The following is a 21,986-nucleotide window of genomic DNA, read 5'->3' on the forward strand; positions in this document are numbered from 1 at the left end:
TTGGAGGGGAGGGAGTGGGCATGGATTTGATCAAAACACCTTATATGCATGTATGAAATTCTCAATAAACTTTTTTTAAAAGTTAAAAAAAAAAGTGGTTGGAGTTGGGTGTGGTGGTGCACATCCTTAATCCCAGCACTTGAGAGGCAGAGGCAGGTGGGTCTTTATGAGCTCCAGACCAGCCTGGTCTACTTAGCAAGTTCCAGGCCAGCTGGGGCTACAGGGAGATCCTGTCTTAAAAAAGACTAAAAATCAAAACAATTTTAAAAAAGAGTGGTTGGTTACTCCCATAATATTTGTGCCACTAGTGCACTGGTGGGCATATGGAACATTATTCAGTTCTTAAAAAAAAACCCAAATTATGAAATTTGCAGGTAACTGGATGGAACTGAAAACAAACTGAGGTAACAGACTTAGAAAGACATACAGCACATGTTCTTTCTCATAGCTGGATGCTAAACTTAAAATCTTAGGTACGCACGTTTCAATCTGAAAATTCAAAGAGGGCAAGTAACTAATAAATGGCATGGTGGGGTGGGGGAGGGAGGCTTCCTGAGAGGAGTGGTGGAAAGCAGTGACATGAAGGGGAAAGGGAAGCACAGCTGGGTAAGGTTGATGACTGTTTTTTTCCTTCTGGTAGCATACATAGAACCTTCCAGCACTATGAACACTAGCCAGCAGAGATGAGGCTCTGAAGTCAGCACCAGCTTGATTTCTCCTTGTTGGTTCTATAGCTCATATATGCAGTGTCTTCAGCAATAGGGTCTTACCATCCAGTTCTAGTGAGTAACCTAGAGCATGGGCAATGGCCAGTATTGTTTGAGAGTCTATGGGACCCCTGGTCAACAGCTTCTAGATAGAGGGTTCATTCATAGGCATTGAAGATTTTTTTTCATTAGCCTAGGATGTCTAGAAATGGCAATATCCCCCTGTTATAGGACAACTCCTTTTAATCTTTTAAAATGATGTATATGTATATACTTTGAGAAATTTCTATAGTGGTAGGTTTCCATATGACTTTTTCTAAAGGTCTTTAATATTACTTATCTCTCCCCATACTCCCTCCTCTGCCCTGCCCTCCCATTCCCCACCCTGTTGAACCCTTCTTAGTCTAGAGTTTCCCTTTCCCCTTTCATATCACTCTCCCCAAACCATCTCAAATATGCCATGTCCCCAAACCCCTCAAATAGCTTTTAAAATAAGTAATCCAATGATAAAGAAAGGAAGAGTAAGTTAGACAAGCAGATGGAGAAAAGTGTGATGAGACCACACATAAATTCAGTTTCACGAACTTCAAGACAGGCTTCCGTACTTGTGCATTTAAAAAGAAACTTCTTATCCACCCAGCCTTTACCTTCCTCTCTCTTCTCCTATGCTTTTGGGGATAATGCACCTGAGGGGAACACAAAGAGAGAGAAAAAATCAACATTTTCAGCAGCCTTTATGCTTATATGTGGTATCTGTGGTATACCCAGAAGATGCAACTGTTTGAGACTTCCAGTAAGGCGCCCCTCCCCGTCTTCTCTTCCTGCTACCTGAAGTTCAGATTGTAATGGCTGGAGCTTTAGCAACCAGCTTGAGACAAGGTGGGAAAGCCTAGGTAAATCAGAAACTCTGCTCTGACATCTTTGTGCTGTGCATTTACTTCCAGACTTCTGATACGCAAGAGAAATATATCGTGTGTGCTCAAGTCATTGTAGTCAGGTCCTTGTTCCTTGAAGCTATAAACACCACTGCACCAAAACTGTGCAATCCTTGCCAGGGACCTCCATCTCCTGGAGCCTGGATCATACATAAAAGAAACAATAAACTGGTTCACCTGACTTGACCCCTATGCACTGTCAAAGCACCAAATACCATCTGATGGGGGAATCTTCTATTTAATGTCCAGCACTAATTACGAAAACTGGTTGCCTCCCAAAGTTGTATGGGTCAGGGAAGGTTTGAGACTAAGTCTTAACCCTTGGGTTCCCCCACCTTCTGTATTTTTCCTGTTCTGTGCTAACCTTGAGTCATATCTAGGTCATGGACTCTCTCCAACCAGTCAAGGCTAAGAAAGGCAGTCTGGACTCCCATGAACTCTAATTAAGCTTTTCATTGTTGCAAGATCTGGGAACTCAGGGCTGGGGTGTGGTGAGGAAGGTGGGAGGGTGGGGGGTGTTGGAAGGAAGACTCTGCTGCCGTGCAGGACTGGACAGAACACAGGCTTCTTTTTCACTCCTGTCCTGGAGCTAGCCATTCCATTTCCTTTGCTTTGATAAACTGCAAGTGGTTTTAAATTGAGCCATAAATTTCTCTGGGCCTTTCAAAGCCCGATCCTTGCCTTTAATTCATCATCTTCCACGGCAGCGAAGTCTGGCTGGTGACACACACATGTCACTTTGTGCACGTATAGACTGGGAAGTGGAAATTTACAGACCGTGCCTTGCACAGTGACCTGAACTTTTTCACAGTCTGAGGTACAACCAGAGAGATTAGATGTATAGGTGAACCAGGCTTGGCATGTATTCAAGACAATCCAAGTGAGTAGATCCCAGCACCATATGCTAAGAAGTGAACTGAGAAATTTCTTGAGTAAACCGTATTGACTTCTTTGCTTTGGAATCATGAACTAATGAGTTTTTATCTTTTTGAATCATGATTTTTTAACTTATACACTTTGGCCTAACTGCCTCTGTCTGAGCCATGGGGACTAAAGTAGAAAGCTGCCATGTTTGGGGGAAGGTGACTAGTCCAGTCTTTCTTACCACTAAATCCTGACCTCAATTTTTGTATAGCCTTTTGGTGGGTAATATGCAAAGCACCTAGGACATGTCTGCATCGCCCCTGTCTACCCTTGATTTCCTTTCTAGGCTCAGTAAACGAGCTGCTTCCAGTAGAGACATAATGGTTAAAGGCCTCTTCCCCTTAAGAGCTCACCTTGTGCCAAGGGTGGTGACTCACATTTGTAATCAAGGGTGGAGACAGGAGCATCAGTAGCTCAAGTTCCCCCTCGGCTACTTAGTGAGTTCGAGGCCAGCTTAGGCTATATGAGACCCTGCCTAAAAAACAAAACAAAATAAAACAAAACAGAAGCCCTCTCACTACCTGGTAAGGAAAGTAGATAAGCTTAATGATGTAGTGAAGTATTTGAGGTAGGAATAGAGGACTATGGGAACAGATGGAGGACACTTTGGGCTCAGCCTGGAGTACTGTGAGGCAGAACTGGTTAAATCAAAGCAACTACAGGCCACATGCACATTTTCAGAGTTTCGAGGAGCCACGTTAAAAAAGTTTCATAATTTCATAATATACTTTATTTAACCCAATATACCCAAATGCTCTCATTTCAACATGTAAATATTTTAGAAATCTTTAATGTAATTTTTACATTCATACTGAGCCTGTGGGATTTGGGATAAATTCTACTGAGACCAGTCACATTTCCAGAGTTCAGGAGCCACGTGTCTAGTGGGTTCTGTATGAGTCAGTAAATACCTTGTGGAGGAGGTGACGTTTGAACGGAACGAGGAGGCTAGGGAAGATATGACTGTGCTTCATTGGTAACCTTGACCCCGGGCTCTACTTCTGTTTGACAACACCCGTAGACTTGGCAGGATAATGGCCTTTGAAAATGCTACAGGCAACAGTCCTACTTCCCCCATCCTGGGTACTGGGGAGCCCAGGGAAGCCCCACTCTTTAGACGGCTTTACCCTGAGCACAGACTAAATCCCTGAGAAATGGAGTGGAGGTGGGGCACCTCGGACCTCTACCATTAGCAGCCTGTGTGCTTGTGAGCCTTTAAGTCTATTTCCTGAACAGTCTCTTAAATGAGAAAATGGAGATGAAAGTGCTTTGTTGTCACAGCTCTTGACTGGCTTTCGTCCTGTTAATAACAAGTAATAGGTGCTAATAGTAAGGGAGACTGGGAAGGGCGAGGAGTCATGCAGGAACCTGAGACTTGCCACTCATTTCTCTGTCAACCTAAAACTGCTCACAAATGTGTAATCTATGGTTTTTTAGATTCTGCATTTTATTATTAGCACTGATCCCCTTCTGCTTCCCAACCAGTGTCCCTTTGACCTTTACGTTCATGTCATTTTTCATTTACCTTTTTGGTGACTCAATGAGTTTCATTAGGATTGCTTACCGGAGCATGGATGAAGAGTTATTTACCAGAGCATGGAAAACTCACCAGTGGCTATACCACTGAAGAAAATGTCTCTTTTCCCTCCCCCAAGCAGTCATTAATCACTCATAGCTTCTCAGGGAGGGTGGAGCCTCATGATTCACCCCACTCCTTGATAGAATGTTGACAGACCCAATGTTGGAAGACAACGTTCCACTTCTCCCCTTCGAGCCTGCAGAAGGTCTTGTTGGCAAGTTGTGAAGGGGAGATGGGTGAGGAGAGCATTCATAGTGCAGCCCAGGCTGTGCAATGACATAAGGAAACCAGGTGCAGGGCTTAGTTATACGAGGCCAGGAAAGGTGGATATTGCTGCACTTTGAACCGCCAGGGTGCAGGGCCTCTGCTGTCCAAGTCCTTAGCCTGGGCATATCAGAAAAGGAACATGGACCACAATCCCCGCAGGGGACCTGACAGTGATTCTGTGTCCTCTCTGCCACACTCAGCCTTATCCTACTGAGTGTCACTGGAGGATGGTCTTAGCTGACCCTTCTGACTCATTTATTAACAGGTGCTTCTGATTCATTCTCCCCTCATTTCTGAGGGGTATTTGTCAAGTTCCACTGATGATGGAAAACGACTGAAATGCTCAAGGTCTGGCCTACAGACCCTGGTGAGCCAGGGCTGTCCCTTCATCCTTCCTGGAACTGCGGCCCCTTCTCACGGTCACTCCCCAGGGAAGGAGACAAGCCTAGTCTATTTTTCTGTGATACTTCTCTCCTCACTGGTTCTGCAGGAGGGGGAGTTGGAGAAGACATAGGAGTGGAGGAGAGGGACACATGCCTCCATTAATATGTCCAATGTGTTTCTAAGGGCCTGAAGGGAACGACATAAATCCTGTTAGTGGACTCTACCCTCTATCACCAACACACAAGACAAAATGACTGTTTTTCTGCTTTTATAAATGTTGCATGCTAAGAGGATTTAAGATACACAGGAGCAATGATTGAAAGGTCCTGTGGGCAGGCACACAGGCAGAATGGGCTGTCCTGGAGATAGCAGGGTTCACTATCTCTGATAGCATCATCAGGGCATTCATTTCTCACAGGTTAGAGAGTGGCAACTTTCGTGGTTGCTAGGTCAAGGCTAGAGCAGTTTGGGATGGATGGGCTTAAGATACATGAGTGTTGGCAGCCTCACTGGTTAGTAAGGGCAAGATTCCATGTAAATAATGCTTCATGCAGGGACTGTGGGAGAAAACTGAGACTCTCCTAGCAGGGTCCCTAACAGTGCTTGAGACTGTAGCACTTGGGTTGCTAGGGACAGCTCCATGCTGCTAGCCATTCTGGGGCCCTGACTTCTCCTTGGTGAAATTCCAAGGGAACTGCAGAAGGAACACTCAGAGTTCAAATTGGAGTCTTCATACTTGACCCAGTGGGCCCCTCAGGGCTCCTGGGAAGTGCAGAAAGGGCAAACATAATTAGCTCTGCTGCCAGCATCTCTGCTGATTGTTATTTTGTTGCCAATTGAAACAGTAGCAAAGAGATCAACATTTGCTTTTGCCTATGAACCTAGCCTCACACAGATACAAAAAGGGATTGGTAAATACTTGGTTGTCTGAAATCAGTGTTTGTCTTTGCGAGGTGCCAACCTAAACTATGTATTACGTGGCAAGAAAATTCTGCTGTTTCAGTCAGAAGTTTAAGGTGCCCGGAAATGGCTTGAAGGAAGCATGATGGGAGGAGCACATCCTGAGCACCTAGTTATTAGAGAAGGGAGGGGCTAGGTCTGTGAGCTGGAGGCTGGGAGTATTCCTAAGAATGCAAAGGTTTATCACCCCCTGGTGTTTCAAGACAGAGTTAGGCATCCCTGGGAGACACGCATTAAGACTCCTGGTTACCAGGCTGGACTGGAACTGCGCAGACTCCTTAAACACAATGCACAGTCTTGGGCAGAACAAAAGGACTAACTGCGCAGAGGCTATGACTGCTATTTTTAAAGTGTCAATTAGAAAGCCTAAAATTACTAGAGCCACTGCATCAACCCAGAATCCATCACACTTTGTAGAGCTGAAATTTTACATTTTCGTTTCCTGTGTTCCTATTCCAAATGTGTTTAAAAGTTATTTCTTGGCTTTGTCAAGCCCAAAGTCAAGTTGTGATTCAGTATGTCTTCTACCAGGAATGAATTTTCGTGGTTAGGGTTCTCAAGACCTCTTTTGAGGATGTAGTTTTGGTTCTGGGAAACAAATGAAGAATAAAAAGGATTTGAGATTTAATAATAAGATGAAACTGGCAGAAAGAAAAAAAATGTGCCACTATGATCCCATGACCCTGTTTGATGAATCAATGACTGTGATTGACACTGGCCTGTGTGTCACTTACCCAAGGCTTCCATCAGTCCACCCTCCAGGTCTGGCCCTCCACTGTCTAGAGAACATGACACTTTATCCAGGGTGATTGATTCCCCTGCACTGACTTGAACCTCGGGGAGTTCTATTGCAGGGAAACAGGAGAATCAGTGCCCACTTACAAGACCCAGTACAGGGCCCAGGCTTCATGAAGATGCAGGAGCCAGAAACTTGCCCAATTCCCAGAGACTCCTGCACCACTCAGGCTACATCATCCAAACTGAACTCCACCTACTTCAGCTGTCTAGGCAATATGCCGCCTTCAAAGCCAAAAGACAGAGATGAAAGGAAAAAAATGCTCCCTCCCCAAATTCCCAAGGGACAATTTGGGCTGAAAGAGAAAACTGTCTCCCTGTCCCTATCTCCCTGCCCAATTGCCACAGCCTTTCTGGGTAACTGTAGTATTGTCAACTTAATGTAATTTAAAATTACCATGGAAACAAATCTCTGGGCCTATCTGTGAGGGATTATCTAGGTTAATGGGAGAAGCTACCCTATATATGGGTGGTGCTGTTTTATGGACTGAGGTCCTGGACTAAATACAAAGGAGAAAAGGAGCTGAGCACCAGCATTCATTGCTACCTGTTTACTGACTAGATGCAAAGTGACCCAGTGCCTCACATTCTTGCTGCCATGACCTCCCCACCCTGATGGGTTGTACCTTTGACCTATGAGCCCCAAATCAACCCTTCCTTCCTTCCTTAAGTTACTTTCATCAGTTTTTTTTTGTCACAGCAATGAGAAAAGTCACTAGTACAATAACATTTAAGTGAAATTAATTTTATCGAATGGAAATGCTAGACTTTAGCCCATGGTTCTGTTTTCAGAAAACCATATTGTCTCTGTCATCATTTACAAGTGGTATCCTTTTTCCCATCATTGCACATTTATTTCTTGAAATTCCACCAGTTAGGGGGAGGTTGTTAATTTTTTTTTTCTCAGAAAGGAGTATCAAGAATTCTTGAGGACAAGCAGAGCAAGCACTATCCAAGTCACAGCACCTTGGGAGAGGCAGCCGGGAGCCTGGTATCCATGTGCTTGCTTGCTTCAAACCTTCACAGGCTGGTGAGAAAATCGCCTGTCTCTCAGCAGCATCCTCCTGCTGCTGCACACATTTAGCCCTGGAAGGCTTCTTCTTAGACTGGGAAGGATGGGAGGAGGGATGACGGCCATCTGCAGCATCTCTCTGACTCAGTCTTCAATGTGTTTTCCAATTAGTGCATCTCCCAGGCAATGCTCCACCCCCTATGAACTCATATCTGACAAAAGCCTGCCTGTGTTGTTAAAATTTTAAAAGGCAATTCATGGTAAATGCAAAATCGCCTTTAAAAATTGTGTTTATTACTTCTAAGTATTTAAATTTTTAAATTATTTTATTTATTATTTTTATTTTATGTGTATGAGTGTATTGCCTGCATGTATGTGGGTGCACCCATGTCGTGCAATGCCGAGGAAGTCAGAAGAGGGCTTCGGATTCCCCTGGAACTGGACTTAAGGACAGTTTGTAGCTGCCATGTGGGTCCTGGGAATGCGAACCCGGGTCTTCTACAAGAGCAGTCAGTGCTCTTAATCACTGAGCCATCTCTCCAGCCCCAACTTCTAAGTATTTAAAAGCATATGTGTATACAAAACAGAATCATCACCATGGCATACATCCTGTAGCTGAGGCCACCTTCTTTTTGACCTTAGGGATTGTATTCAGGCCTATAGCATACTAAGCAAGTTCTGTACCACTGAGCTACATGCCCAAACCCAGAAATCATCTTTTCATGAGGCCCTTCTGGCATTTCTGTATTTACAACTGCCCAGACAGATAGCAGGATGAAGACAGTTCCAGGTCAGATTCCTTGGCAGGATTTTAAAAGATCTTCAAGGATATGCGGTAACAGCAATTCTATCTTGTGGTGAGAAAATGAGTTACAAGATAATTAGATAACTGTTCCGTAATTAAAGTGAAAATAAGGAGAAAGAAACCAGGACTGGAACTCAGGAGGAGCCCTGGTTTCCATACTCCTGTCTTCTAGTCCTTTCTCATTTACATACCATCGTATATCTCTTCCTAGACACAATAAATAATATAAGCTCTCTTCTCCCCTGAAAAGAGTTCATTCTGGGGGCCAGACAGGATGCCCATGTCTTTTTCATACTGTCCCTCAGTCCTGTAAGCTCTGATTAAATGATTTCACATGCTGAGGGAAATAATTGGAGTTGCCTAGCGCCCGACCATTTGTTTGCTGGCTATAATGAGTGTCACTGTTTTAAGGAAATGACTGATAGACTGAAGGAGTAAGAAAAGGCTGTGAGCACCAGCCAACAAGGAATCTTATTCAGAGAACATGAAGCACAAAAGGTCACCATTGCCCAGCTTTGCAGGCATGCCCCAGCCCCCACCTACTCCCACCTACGAGCTCATAAACTTGCAAGTCCACTCTCAGAGCACAACCCTTTCACTTGCACAGTCTCAAAACTTAGACTGCTGCTAACACCAAGGCCTGGGGGCCAGCTCCTCTCTTGGACTTACTATTAATAGCCAAGTATCCTTCTTGACCCATCCTTCTGAGGCTGTGGGCTCCTCATCTGTCAACAGAACCAACAAGGCCCTGGTGACATTCTATGATCTCTCCTAGGCAAACAGAAAAGCCCACCATGATCACCCAGAGGACCCCAGAGAACCCATGAACTGTTGTTTGTATTTTGGAAGCAGGCAAGGGGGGCAGGTATTAAAATATAGACCCTGTATCTACACATAAACCTTAAATTTAAAAAATTTATTTAAAAAGATTTTATTTATAATTTTAAGTTTTGTGTATGAATGTATTGCCTGCATGTATTTAAGTGCACCTGTGTTGTGCAATGCCCATGGAGGTCAGAAGAGGACGTTACATCCCCTGGAACTGGAGTTACAGACGGTTGTTAGCCATCATGTGGGTGCTAGGAAACGAACCCAGGTCCTCTGCAATAGCAGTCAGTGTTCTTAACTTCTGAGCCATTTCTCCAGTGCTAAAACTTAAATCTTAACAGGAGCAATAGCACATAAAACTAGGAACCAGAAAACAACAAAGAAATATATGCACAATACTTACTTTTTATATAGTCTATAAAAATGAGTCTTGATATTTGAGAGTTCATTGAAATATCTGCAGAACATCTATTATGTGCCCAATATAGAACAGGGTAATTCAAAAAGGACAGGATACAACTTGGTGCTTGAAAGTACCTCAGGGGGTTTGAAGTCTCCTAGGGATCATGGAGTACTGGCAAAGGAGGCATGACTAATCGTGTCTGGGGTGAAGGTCAAGGAAGATGGCCTGGAAGAAGATACAGCCTTCAAAGCAAAGTGGGAGGTGATTAGGTAGGAAGGAGGTGACGACTGAATACTGTTCTGTTATGTACAGATGCCATACCCCTTTCTATCCATCTGTATGGACACTTAGGGTGATGCCATGTTTTGACAATTGTGAATAACACTGATATGCTTTAAAGAAGAACATTCTGGCATTTACTGTAATTTGGCTGGAACTGGGGGACATTCTGTTCATTGAAATGAGCCAGGCACAAAAAGGCAAATACTGTCTAATCTCACTCATATGAGAACTCAAAGTCGATCTTACAGAAATAGAGGAAAGGTAATTCCTAGGAGCAGGGGAGATAGAGGGAGTGGGGAAAAGGGAGCTGTGATGGAAAAGGATGTGATGTTTCAGACAGGAGGAATAAGTTTTAGTGATCTGTGACACTGCATGGTGGCCAATGAATAGTGATGAACTGTATGTTTCAACATTGTTTGAATGAAGAGGTTTTTAACATCTTTATCTTGCACAAGGCACACACACATACAAGTTCACAAGATAATATATATGCTAATTAACTTAAACTTTCCTCAATGTATGTATAGATTAAAATAGCATAATAACTTGCTTAGCATTCATGAAGCCCTGGGTTCCATCCCCCACACCACATAAATGGAGAGTGGTGGCACATGCCTGCAGTTCCAGCACTTGGGAGGTAGAGGCAGGAGGATCAGAAATTCAAGGCCATCATCAGCCGTGTAGCAAGTTCAGGGCCAGCCTGAGATATACAAATGAACTTTGTCTCAAAAAAAAAAAAAAAAAAAAAAAAAAGGAGAGAGAGAGAAAAATCGATCTGTAAATTACAGTCTAGAACTATAGCTCAGTGATAGAGTGCTTACCTATCATGCACAAGGCCCTGGTTCAACTCCTCCACCCCCAACAACACATGTGTATGTGTATATGTATGAAAGTCATGTCATATGAACTTTGTCTCAAAAAAAAAAAAAAAAAAGAAGGAGAAAAGAAAAGGTAGAAATTAAAAAACAAAACAACAGGGATGGAGAGATGGCTCAGCAGTTAAGAGCACTTACTGCTCTTGCATGTCAGATGGCTCACAACCATCTGTGACTCCAGTTCCAGGGGATCCCATGCTCTCTGGCCTCTGTGGGCACCTGCACATGTGTAGTATATACAAATTCACACAGGCACACATACAAATGCATGAATAAAAAATAAGTACTTGAAAGAAGAACAATAAAATTGAAGTATCCAAGTATGGTGGCTCATGCCTGTAATCTTGGCACTCAGAAAGCTGAGGCAGGAAGATTGTCATAAATTAGAGGCCAGGATAGTCTGAACTACAGTGTGGGACCGTGTCTTGGAAACAAACTAACCCCAAGTAAGTAGAGCTGTAATCCCAGCATTCTGGAGGGCAGATAGGAGGACTGCAAGTTTAAAGGTAGCCTGGGCTGCCATGTTTACTATTCAATGGCACAATACAACTATGTCTTAATAAAGAACAGCTGGACTCTTTACATCTATTTTAAGACCAAGAGCAAACTGCTAAGAACCTGTTCCTTCAGATGTCTCTTGGAACTGTTCACTCAAGAAAGGGCTTTGCTCATTCTTTATTGAAACAGTACCTCCAGCATGAAGTGGGGAAGTAAAAGTCATACCCACTTTTATTTTATCAGAGAAGAATTTTCCTCTTTGATCTCTAGACCTAGAATACCACACACACAACTACAAACTGAAGGGTCTCAATTTCTCTCATTGTTAGCAATGAGAAGAGCACTATGTGCAACACTTCCATGCTTTGATATGTAAAACATAATTCACACATTTATACATTATCTTAGATGGAGGGCGAGGAGGTATCCTGAGGGATGCCTAGGTCTTAAGAGGAGGACATGGCTCAGTGAGCTTGTTTATATTAGAAACAAGTCATAGGATTAACTTTTTGATTGAAGGTTAGGTAAAAGTCATTTGTTTAGAGTACTGTCCATACTGTGGTAAAAATTGTTACCACACAGGCCTACTTGGCAGACTTTGTCTCAAAAATACAACAAAAATGGAAAAAGTCAACAAATAACTAATTAAGCAAAGTGCTTAAAATGAAAAGGAGAAGAAAAGCTATGAATCTAAGTCTTAGCTGGGAATAGTAGCACATGCCTATAGTCCCAGCACTTTGGGGGCTAAGGCAAAAGGAATAAGAATTCCAGGTCAGCCTGGACTACATAGTGAGTCCTTGTTTTAAAATAAACAGCAGAGCAAAACAGAACATGCTTAAGAAAGAATCTTAAGCTGAAAAACCCAAAGGACCTAGGAACACGGGCTACAGAGACTAGTATGCAAAGGTTAGGATGCCTGGAGAATAGGGTTTTGGGGAAAGGAATCAGTAGAGGAGGATGGATGGGAGAATAAAGGGGGTTGGCTAGGAGCAGAGGCAGTGAGGCCTAGAAAGTGGGACTTATCCCACAGTACAGCTGGGGGCATTTGGAGCAATATATTTACAGGGGTTGATCCAATGGATCATGCTTACTCTGTAAAGATGGGAATCAGTGCTGGAGGTGGGAGGTAAAACAGAGGTGCAGGTAGGAGAATGTTTCCCAGTGGTGGGAATCATAATCAGGGCTCAAAGGAGAAGGCTAAGGTAGTAACTTCAGTGACCAAATCCAGTCTTTACCTGGTTTTCATAAATCCAGAGCTAGCAGTCATTTTTGCATGTTTAAATGATTGAAACAAACAAAAGACTGATGAGCGCAGGACCGCAGAGTAAGGACCAGTTTGGAAAGGTCACGAAACAGAATGATGACAAGGCAGCCCAGAGACTGACGAAGTAGTTCTTCAGAACTGAAGATACTTTACTGATGATGGTGAGACAAGAGGAAAGGGGGGAAAGATACAGAAAAGCAAGAAGCCAGTGACACAAAGACTCACTCTTTCTCTTTCTTGTTTTGTATCGAGATAGGGTCTCATCTATCCCAGACTGACCTCAAACCAGGTATGTAGCCGAGGATGAGCTGTTCTCCTCGTCTGATGGGATTGCAGGTTTATGGCACTATACCTTTCCCCCTCTTTGCCATTCTTTTATTTGAAAATAATTATGAGACGCCCACATTGAGGAAGAATGGGGCTAGGTGTTGGGAACACATCTGAAGGCCAGTTTTGGTCTTCTAATTGTCTTTCCCCCTTCCCACAGAGACTAGGGAAACTTCTCTGAAACAGAAGAGAGCAATCCACCCCTCACATCTCTGCGTCCCCCAGAAAAAATGCCCAAAGCCCTTGTGTAGTCTGGGTTTCAATCATCTCTTGTCAAATTCCCCTTTTAGCTTCATTTTTCTTTTATTTTATAAATGCTTCATTTTAATAACTTTCTATTGACTTTTTACAAATTTCATACAATATAGTTTTATTGTATTTAGAGCCTCTCCCCATCTGCAAACCTCCTTACTCCTCCTACTCAATGTTGTACACTCTAATATACGCCTATATAGTCATATTTGTCATCCACTGGAATCTGGTCAACTAACCGAGTCTCACCGTAAACAAGACTGCCTCTCCCCCTCCCAGCAGCTATCCATTGTCAGTACTTCCTCAGGTAGGGTTGGGGTTTCTTACCCACTTCCGCATGTCCATGCTGGGATTTTGTCTGGCTTGAGCTTAGGTGGGTCTTGTGTATGCTGCCAGCACTGGTGTAAGTTCATATGATCAGCTGTCTGGAAAACTCCACTTCCTTGTGGCCATATACCTCCTCTGGTTCTTACAATACTTCTGTGCCCTCTTCTGCAATGACCCCTGAGCCTTGGCAGGCAGAAGTTTGGTACAGGTGTCCTATTCAGGGATAAGCACTCTGCAGCCTCTTATTCTCTTCAGGCTGGCCACTTGTGGATTTCTGTGTTTTTTGTGCTAATCACCATCTGTTGCATAAGGAAATTTTTCTGCTAAGAGTTGAGAGATGCATTAATGTATGGATATAACAATAAGTCATTAGGCATCAGTTTAATACTGTATCTATTTAGCATGAACTAGTATTAGGGTCTCCCCTGTTTCCTGTGACCTGTGTAGCCCCAGGCTCCTAGGCCTGATATCAATGTCAGGTATGGTCTCTATCCTTATGAAGCAGACCCTAAATCTAATTAGAAAATGGTTGGTTACTTCCACAATATTTGTGCAACTATTGTACCAGTGGGCATATCTTGCCAGGCCGGTTGTTGTAGCTCACAGGATTCACAGATGGGTAAAGTTGATGATTAATTTTCTTTTCAGGTAGCATGCATAGCACCTTCAAGCACTATTAATGCTATCCAGTAGAAATGAGGCTCTGAAGTCAGTGCCAGCTTGAATTCTCCTTGTTTGCTCTACAGCTCATGTAGGTAGAGTCTTCAGCAGTAGGGTCTTACCATAAAGCCTTGGTAGGTATCTTAGAATCAGCCCCCCAGTCTTAAAGACACTTAGCTACTTTCAGTTTCCCAAATGTCCAGGGCTATTTTGCACCTGTGAGCCTTTGCTCTCGCTGCCTACTTCTCCAACATCCATTTACTCATGCAGCTCAACTTCAGGGTGACCAGGAATGGCGTCGGCTGGTGTGAGGGTGGTGGGTCAAATGCTCCCACAGAGGCTGTGGACAATAGTGGCAGGGAAGTGAGAAGGCTGCCTGTGTAGACATCAGAGATAGTCTGGAGGGTCCAGCTTGTAAGGGGTGAGTACAGACTGACATAGCAGGGCCAGAGCTGGGGTGGAATTCTAGGCCTCAGCTACTTTCAGTCTCACAGAAACTAATGATTTCATAGACCTGGGACTCCTAAATCTTTTGTGTACATCCAAGTCTCTCAGGACCTTATGAAAAATCTGCACACTCTTCATCTTCCATTCTAATTATGCCCCACAAACCCATTGTATATTGAAATACCTTAAGTGGGAAATGTATTGACTATGCCCATCCTCTTGAATGCTGTACTTAGCAACAGGGTACACTACAGTCTAGGCTGAGTTTGTTGCATGGCTGCCTGGACACAGTGACTCTGTCCCTTCTCAGCATCACAAAATGATCATATTGTACATGGCTAGCTCAAGAAAAGATCACACTTTAAAATTAGGGTATGGTTTCTGTCAAATGTATGTTACTTTCATAGCAATTTTATTCTGTAAGTCAGGAGTCATCTGAACAGAATGGTTAAAACAGAAAGGATTGACAGTACCAAGTATTGGTGATAGTGCAGAGTAAGTGGAACTCCCAAGAGTGCTGGTGAGAATCTAATCATCTGGTAATTAGAGTCTATCAGTTGCTTGTAAAGTTTACGTTTACCTGACAGCAGTTCCACACAGACATTTTACAAGATTGTAGCAGTTTTATATTTTCCTATCTAGCATCTATCTATCTATCTATCTATCTATCTATCTATCTATCTATCTATCTATCTATCTATCTATCTATCTATCTATCTATCTACCTATCATCTATCATCTATCATTTATCTATCTTCTTTCTATCTATCTACCTACCTATCATCTATCTACCTATCTACCTAACTATCATCTATCTATCTATCTAGCTATCTATCTATCTATCTATCATCTATCTATCTATCATCTATCGTCTATCATCTCCAATGTGTGTATACGTGTTCATGTGTATGAGGTCAGAGGTTGACGTTAGATCTTCCTTAGTCTTCCTCCACCTTAATTTTTGAGATGGGGTCTCTCACTGAACTTGGAGCTCATTAATTCAGCTCAACTGGCTGGCCAGTAAGCTCAGGGATCTGCCTGTCTCTACCCTACTCGATGCTAGGGTTATAGAGCTACCATACCCAACTTTTACATGGTGCTGGAGATCTGAACTCAGGTCCTCATCCTTATGCAGCAAGCACTTTTTCAAATGAAATATTTTGTCATTCCCCCAGCTTTACTCTTAATAGTTAAAAATCTGTAACAATCACAATAGCCACCAAAAAAATGACTAAGTCCAGGTGTGGTGACACATGCCTTTAATGCCAGCACTTGGGAAAGAGAGGCAGGTAGATCTCTATGCATTCAAGGCCAGCCTGATCTACCCAGCAAGTTCCAGGCCAGCTAGGTGTACATAGTGAGTACAGGCCAGCCAGGGCTACATAGTGAGACCCTGTCTCTCAGAAAAAGAAAGTGAACGACTAAGCAGATCGTGATATAGCCATGCAAATGAATCCTACTTATTTATGGAAAGAATAGACCAATGAGACAAGTGACAGAATAGACGAATCCTAAATCTTCATACTGAGAAAAATAAGACAGAAACAGACAGACACACACATGTGTATACTGTATGATTCCATTTTTATGAAAATATTTAAAGACACTAATTATAGTGACAGATGGCAGATCAGCAGATGCTTATGGCCAGGAGTGTGGGGAGAGGATGGTAAACATTGAGTGCAAAGAACATGAGGAACTTTTAGAAATATTTTATTATTTTTATTTTACTTTATGTGCCTGAGTGTATTGCCTGCATGTGTGTAAGTGCAACTGTGTGTGCAATGCCCATGGAGGTCAGAAGAAGGCGTCATATCCCCAGGAACTGGAATTAAAGATGGTTGTTAGCTACCATGTGGGTGCTGATTGAACCCAGGTCTTCTGCAAGAGCAGCTAGTGCTCTTAACTGCTGAGCCTGGGGAACTTTTTTGAGAGTTGTAACTATAATTTGACTATAAAAATGTTTTAGGAATGTATACTTTTGTCCAAACTGCTCAAAATTTGTAGAGAAACTGAGTCCCTACTGGTATGGACATACCAAATGCGTCTGTAAATTATGCCACAATCGAGTCAACAAATGTAAATAAATGATCCAGGTCCTCAAGACAAAATTCCTGACTGGCAATCTCTGTGATCAGGCCCAGGCCTCAGTATGTCTCCCAGGCCCAAACGCCTCATTGCTATTTTGAAGAACTGGCTGAAAAAAAATGAGTTCATTGCTCCCTTTAGATCTCCCTTCACCAGCCTTTGCTTTCAGAGAGGAGTGGTGATGTCACAGTCTCTCAAAAAAGACATCATTAAACTTGATGGAACCTGGTAAGGTCACATGGGCCAATCCCCCACTGTTCTGTCATCCCAGTCTCAAACTTGTTCTCTGGATTCTGCCTGATCTTCCTGCTCATGGAAGAGGATCGCAGAGTCTCCATGATGAGAGCTCTGGAGTGACGTTAATGTGCAGACTCAGCAGGGACCACTTTCAAATGGGATCTGAAAGCAAATGAGTCCCCTCCCCACCCAGTTCTTCGATGTGAGCCCAGGCATGCTAGACCCCCAAAACAGTGTAGTACTGACATCTGTGCTCACTCTCCATGGAAATTACAAGAGCTTGACATCGCACATCTCACAGACTGCTGTACCTGATCAAACACAAAAGCAAAAGCCTCAACTAACAGATTGCAGGAACTACCATTGTTAACTAAAACAAGTGTGCTCCTTTGGGAAAGCTGCCTGATCTTGTCTGTACCACACTCACAATTTGAGAGTGTGATTCGATGCATGCTGCTGCCTATGATAAACTACTCTTCATGTCAGTAACCAGCACTCCAGGGTTGCTTAGGTCTGTTTAATTGTGTAAAATAGCTTACTAGATGTTCAGCATGCTGTAATTTGGAAAGCAGTGCATTATGGGTTAAATTAAATTGCTTTCCAAACACTACTAATAAATCACAGCTAAGGGTAGAAATGAATATTACATTGTCTTTGGCAGCAGGTTTCCCATTTTGGAGGCTGATACCTATGTTAATCAAGGCTCCTGCTCCTTGGGCCCCTACATCAACAGCACAGATCACGGGTAGCATGAGTTTGTGATTGATATATAAAGAAAAGCTCTTATTGCAATATCTCCCAAGAATGTCAAAGAAAACCCAAAGCCCAAATCAGAAAAATTTTTCACAGGGTTACCTGGGATATAGTAGCGTTTATGTTTTGTTTATGCCTTTTAAAATTCAGTTCAGTTTACAGCAGCCTGATTCTAGAGGGTAGTTCTTGATCTGAATCTTTTCATTCAGTAAACCTGAACTTGAGCAAATCAAGATCCCTAAATAATGCAAGGAAAAATGACATGTGCTACATCACCCTAGAAAAATGGGACCAAGCATCCTTTCCATCAGCCTGTCTCAGATATGGCTAACACCATAACAAAAAGGAGAAGGCTTTCTTGCCTCCGGAAAGCAGGTGAACATATCAGATGCTGCCTAGCAATATTGCTGGAGCCAGAAAACAAAAACATTCATGGACAGGAATGAGAGCCAGGAATGAGAGGGTCACTTCCTGCAGTGACAGCAGTGGTGATCAGCAGCAGGCAGGGCAGCCACCACTGGGGACAGAGAGATATCTGTGGAGAAAGCATATACATTCAAGTGTTGAGAAGATGGGTAAAAGAATGAAGAGGGAGCACCTAGCATGGTTTGGGGCGAGTCTTAAGTGCTTCAAAAAGGATGACTACCATCTTCTTTCTCATCATTGACCCTACTTTAGAAACAAACACACTGAGGAGTAGACAGAGAGAGACTCAGTAGCCTGCCCAGGGTTTTGAATGGTAGGTGTGAGTGGGATTCAAACACATATCTAAGTCTAAATCCATGGTTTTAACGAGTCTCTAGAACCTTCTCAGGAGGTAGCTGCATAAGCCCGCTGAGAAAACTATTCCCTTCAATAAAGAATTACACTCCTTGGTCCAGGTAGATAAGTGAGTTTTTAGAAGCAATTCCAAGATCTATATTTATCTATTTCTGGGTTTGAATCAGGGCACCAGGCTGAAGTGTGTGTGTATGGAGAGGGGAGGGATGGAGACAGGCTGGGGGAGCGGCCTCATGTAAGTCCTCACCAGAAGTCCCCTGGCCCCTGTACCTTCTCCACCCCAGCACCTAGATAGGCTTTACTTTCATGGGAGTGCCGATACCTGGAGTGCTGGGATTTTCCTACAATGATGATGAATTTAAGCTATAAATTCAGGTTTTTAAAAATCATGTGTCTCCCAGTTTCTCCTGAGAAAACACACAAGTGTCTGAAGCCACGTGTATTTAAAAAGTAATTTTTTTTCATAAAGATACTTCAGTATAGAGGGATGAGCATCTTAGCCTGCCTCTAGTTCTAACGGCATAAATTCATCTCTACTCTGAAAGTATTGCAGAGACCAGAAGCCAAAAATGTGTATGGGCCGCATGGAGATGAGTTCTGTTGCTGGGGTACCCACTGATGCATAAATAGATAAGGTGCCACACTATGCTGTTAATAAAGCTGATGCTTTTGGTTGACTGGCCAACTCCGGCTGCCTTCAAAGTCATTAAACTTCAGACCAGGCTCAAGATTTATTATAAGATCTTGCTGTCTGATAGTCTGTGTAGTGATATTCTTATACAATAGTTTCTGCTATTGTGTTCAGCCACTGGGTAAATTTCCAGCAACCAAGGTTTTAAGAGAGATTGAAATCAAGTTTAATATAACTCAACTATGACAAAAATGCAAGAGAAAACAAACTTGAAAGCAGCAGAGAAATGATTTTCTCATACACCATCATATACAATTAATATTAAAGAATTGCTTATAAGACTTTTGACAGGTTGTTTAATATAAAAAATTAACTGTATTTTAATAGTAGAAGGAATTAGAAAATTTGGTATTAGAGAAAGTATAATTTATCAGAGAAATATAGAACAAGGTAAATAAGAATAAATGTAAGGTAGGGCATGCAAGTCCTTTTTTGAAGACAATTAAAAGAAGCCATATTGAAAGACAGACATTGTTTGCCCTGATACACAGACCTAAATTTATATATATATATATATATATGTGACTAAAATATAAAACTGGATATGGTGGCATGTACCTATAATCCCAACACAGGGGTGATAGAGGCAGGGGGATCAGAAGTTCAAGGTTATTCTTCAGTACATAGTAAGTTTAAGACTAACCTGGGATATCTGAAACCTTGTCTCAGAAAATAAAAACAAAAAAGACTCAACAGCAGGGAGGCCAAGTTCTTGGCTAGAAAAGCCTCAGTACAATAAACATGTTGGTTCTGCTTAGTTTAATTCAATTTTAAAACATTTTATTTATTTTTATTTTATGTGTATGACTGTATTGCCTGCATGTATGTTAAGTGCACCCGTGTGCAATTCCCTCAGAGGTCAAATTCCCCTAGAAGTAGAGTTATGGACAGTTGTTAGTCAACATGTGTGTGCTGGGAATCAAACCCCAGTCTTGTGCAAGAGCAGCCAGGATTCTTAACCACTGAGCCATCTCTCCAACCCCTTAATTCAGTTTAATTCCAACACACTAAAAGAAAAAAATTAAGAGCCTGGGAATCTGGGAAGGACTTGCCCTGTTGAACAACCTCATGACATCATACCTCCCATTTTCCCTGCCTCACTTTCCTTTTGACTATGGCCAGTTGAAAGCTCTGGGTTTGTATTTCTCAAATGCAGCCTCAGTGCTTTATTCCTTGCCTTGGCTCGCTCTGCTTCCTAGACTAAGGCTGAGAAATTGTACTATCTTGACTTCACATCTTAAAAAAATTCAGTTTCAGGGAAGCAAAGCAATTTGTCCTAGATACTATAACTGCCAAGGCAAATGAGTATTTGGACCCAGTCCTAGAAAACTCAAACCCTGATGTTGAGGGCATTAACTTGATATTAGAAACTAGGGAACTGGATTGTTCAAAGCGTGCATCAATCTAAGCTGATATGAGACTCACTCACTGGGAACTGAGTCATACACATGCACAGGCCACCACACGCATGCACATTTGCTCAAGCACCAAATTCCAGTGGAAGAGACAGGGCTGTCTCCTTTATGTCATTGTATTAGTTACTTCTCTGTTGCTGTGATAGAAACACCACGAACAAGGGAACTTATAAAAGGAAGAGTTTATTTAGCTTGTGGTTCTAAAGGGGCAAGAGTCCATCATAGTGGGGAGGCATGGAGGCAGAGGTGTCTGGAGTAGGAGCAAAAGCTAAGCTCTCACATCTTTAAGCAGACACAGGAGCCAGAGAGTGACTGGAGATCCGGCAAGGCTTAAGAACTCTCTAAGCCCATCCCCAGTGACGTGCTTCCTCCAGCATGGCCACACCTTCTAAGACCTCCCAAAACAGCATCACCAACTGGGACAAAATGTTCAAATACTTGGAGCATGAGGGGGATATTCTCATTCAAACCATCATGGTCATTTTCCTTTTTTTTTTTTTTTTTTTTTTGAGACAGGGTCTCCCTGTAGCCCCAGTTGGCCTAGAACTCACTATGTAGACCAGGCTGGCCTTGAGCTCAGAGAGATCTGCCTGCCTCTGCCTCCTGAGTGCTGGGATTAAAGGTGCCACCACACCTGGCTCATTCACCATCTTTTGGTTGCTCTTGACATTGCTTGTAAATTGTTCCTGATATATTATATATTTCTTTTAAGAAAAATTAACTAAGTATCTGACAAGGATCATCCACATGGAATCTACTGGGCAAGCCATTTGATGGTTTCTGGATTTGGTGCTATTTATATTTAACATATTTATATTTAATACAGCAGAAGAGAGTCTAAAACGTGATTCACCTTGAACACACCCTTCATTCACCTGATACCCTTTGCCTAGAACTCCAAGTGAGCTAGGCAAAGGTTTTTCTCTGGATTCTAGACTCTGGATGCAACTGAATTATGATGCCCAGAGGGATGGAGAATTCAATCTCAGTGTTCTCTAAGAGACATAGGTAATTTAAACATCTAAGCAAATTAATCTCAATATATTTATCTCAGAAACAAGTGCATGCTATCTATCACTTTTAATTAAAGAAGACTTTAGATGAAATCAAATTATATAAAATGGGATGTTGACATTTCCAGATAGTAGGGAGTATGCCTTTAACGCCTCTAGGAGTCACCAAAATCATGTATCTGACCTACGAAGATAAAACCTAAGCAGAAAAGGGAGATTCAGTGAGTGACATGTGAACAGAAAAACAAAACAAAAAATCCCTCAGTCAGATTGGCTTCCCTCATGGCTGGATCTAGGGGCCACACTTCTCTGCCCCCTACAGCTCCAAGCCACTCTGTGTTGCATGAACACGGGCTCTGACCTCATGATGGCAAGAAGACTACCAGCGGCCCTCTACCTCTGACCCGGAGCAGTGGAGAAGTTTCCTGTTAGAGTAATTTAGCCCTGGGTCTGACTCTTACTGAGCTAAGAGAGGGTG

This window comes from Nannospalax galili, unplaced genomic scaffold (genome assembly GCF_000622305.1).
Source record: "Nannospalax galili isolate Female #2095 unplaced genomic scaffold, S.galili_v1.0 scaffold336, whole genome shotgun sequence".
In the NCBI taxonomy this organism is placed as follows: Eukaryota; Metazoa; Chordata; class Mammalia; order Rodentia; family Spalacidae; genus Nannospalax; species Nannospalax galili.